The sequence below is a fragment of the Brachyistius frenatus genome, unplaced genomic scaffold (assembly GCF_029030835.1).
Source record: "Brachyistius frenatus isolate BFR_SWC_R1_liver_20210118 unplaced genomic scaffold, ASM2903083v1 Contig_315, whole genome shotgun sequence".
In the NCBI taxonomy this organism is placed as follows: Eukaryota; Metazoa; Chordata; class Actinopteri; family Embiotocidae; genus Brachyistius; species Brachyistius frenatus.
The window spans coordinates 265,001-267,960 of record NW_027210914.1 but is presented as its reverse complement, the minus strand read 5'-3'; positions in this window follow the sequence as shown (position 1 = coordinate 267,960).

Below are 2,960 nucleotides of genomic sequence, written 5' to 3'. Positions count from 1 at the left end.
ACCTCTCGTTCACATAGACTGCAATCCTTTCTTCTTACCGCTCCGAACAACATCTCCATCCCCCCGAACAGTCCTGAAGCCGGGTACGGCCGCGCTGTGGTCCGGGAAATGTGAGTGCAGCCATGTCTCGGTGAAACACATGATGCTGCACTCCCGGTATTCCCGCTGGGTCTTTACCAGCGCGCCGAGCTCGTCTGTCTTGTTGGCCAAGGACTTCACATTCCCCATTAAGATCGCCGGTACCGCTGGTTTGTATTTCCTCCTTTTCGCCTTTAGCTTAGCTCCAGCTCTGCAACCCCGACGTCTTCTCCGAAGTTCGTCGGGGATCTCAGGCCTCGCTCCAGGCAGCAGCAGTAGGGGCCTACTCAGCGCGATCAGCTGATCACACGAGTAAACAATAAGAGTGCCCTCAACCAGAAAAGTGGAAAAATTATGGTCCATTGTCTGACCATTTACTTAACACACGTGAGAAAAGAAAACAACAACTCCGAAGAGGAGAAAGGCTTAAAAATACTTAAAACAAAACACACTCAGAGGGGAGCTGCTATAACAGGCAGCCGCTAGCGCGGCGCCATCTTACTTGAATATGTCCTTTATGTCATGAGGTGGTGTTTACCAGGACCCAAATGCAAGCTCACAGACTTAGGTATCGGTTCCAAAATACAGTCTTTATTGCAATAAACAAAAACAAACAAACAAACAAACCAAAAGGTGGCACCTATCGTGTCCACTTGCTTCCAGTCAGGAGGGCAACTCAACCAACAGATCTGGGGAGACACAGCTGGCAGGGCAGCCGGCAGACCAGCGGACCGGACCGCTGGAAGAAACAGAGTCAATAATTATCCGAGTCGGGAGGGCAACTCCACCGACTGGTGACTTCGACAGGAAGCTCCGCAGGAGGAACAGAAGCCGGAGGAACGGGAACGGGAACAGGACGGACGGAGAACAGACGGAGGACGGACGGGTGACTAACAAATGAACCGACAACCAGAGGAGTGCAGGGGCAGGGTACATATAGTCCGGGGAGGTGATCAGGGAGATGCAGCACACGTGCAGGTGGTGATCAGGGGTGAGTGGCTGCAGCTGCTGGGACTGGAAGGGGTGTGGCCACGGGAGGTGAGAAGAGGAGGACACAGGACACAGAACAAGCAGACAGGGGACTGAGGGACACAGGAGGAGAGGTGATCTGGGGCAAAACAGAGGAAAACAGGACTCCTGACACTTTAAAGTCTGAGAGAATATGGACTAAAGCTTTCCCCTGGCAAGTACGTTTTTTCAAACCTCTGTCCGCTATCTAGGACACATTGTGTCCAGAGAGGGAGTAAAAACTGATCCAGAGAAATTCGAAGCATTAAAAACCTGGCCAAGACCACAAACCTTGAAAGAACTTCAGTCATTCTTGGGATTTACCGGTTACTACTGGAGGTTTTTTAAGGACTACTCCAAAATAGTCAAGCCACTTACCTCCCTCACTGCTGGCTATCCAAGAGTGGTAAACCTAGTCTGGCTGAGTGTAAATATCAAAATCCCAAAGAACCTTTTGGCGAACGTTGGACTGATGCATGTTAGCAAGCCTTTGAAGGCATAATTGAAAAACTCACCTCTTCCCCTGTGCTCGGCTATGCAAACCCAAAGTTGCCGTACATCCTTCATACAGATGCCAGCACCACTGGGTTGGGAGATGCCCTGTACCAGGAACAGGATGGAAACACGTGTGATTGCCTATGCAAGCTGAGGTTTGTCCCGTAGTGTCCCGTTTATTCCTTCATCCCCCCATCCCTCCGTTCCTCCATCCCATCATCTCTCTGTTCCTCCATCCCTCCATCCCTTCATCCCTCCGTTCCTCCATCCCTCCATCCCTTCGTCCCTCCGTTCCTCCATCCCTCCATCCCTTCATTCCTCATCCCTTCATTCCTCCATCCCTCCGTTCCTCCATCCCTCCATCCCTTCATTCCTTCATCCCTCATCCCTCATCCCTCATCCCTTCATTCCTCCATCCCTCCATTCCTCCATCCCTCCATCTCTTCATCTCTCCATCCCTTCATCTCACCGTTCCTCCATCCCTCCATCCCTCCATCCCTTTATCCCTCCGTCCCACCATCCCTCCATCCCTCCGTTCCTCCATCCCTCCATCCCTTCATCCCTCCATCCCTTCATCTCTCCATCCCTTCATCCCTCCGTTCCTCCATCCCTCCATTCCTCCATCCCTCCATTCCTTCATCTCGCCGTTCCTCCATCTCTCCGTTCCTCCATCCCTCCATTCCTCCGTCCCGCCATCCCTTCATCTCGCTGTTCCTCCATCCCTCCATCCCCCCGTTCCTCCATCCCTCCATCCCCCCGTTCCTCCATCCCTCCATCCCTCCGTTCCTCCATCCCTTCATTCCTTCATCCCTCATCCCTTCATTCCTCCATCCCTCCGTTCCTCCATCCCTCCGTTCCTCCATCCCTTCATTCCTTCATCCCTCATCCCTTCATTCCTCCATCCCTCCGTTCCTCCATCCCTCCATCCCTTCATCTCTCCATCCCTTCATCTCACCGTTCCTCCATCCCTCCATCCCTTTATCCCTCCGTTCCTCCATCCCTTCATCCCTCCATCCCTTCATCTCTCCATCCCTTCATCTCACCGTTCCTCCATCCCTCCATCCCTTTATCCCTCCGTCCCACCATCCCTTCATCCCTCCGTTCCTCCATCCCTCCATCCCTCCATTCCTTCATCTCGCCGTTCCTCCATCTCTCCGTTCCTCCGTTCCTCCATCCCTTCATCCCTCCGTTCCTCCATCCCTCCATCCCTTCATCCCTCCGTTCCTCCATCCCTTCATCCCTCCGTTCCTCCATCCCTTCATCCCTCCGTTCCTCCATCCCTCCATCCCTCCGTTCCTCCATCCCTCCATCCCTTCATCTCGCTGTTCCTCCATCCCTCCATCCCTTTATCCCTCAGTCCCTCCATCCCTCCATCCGAC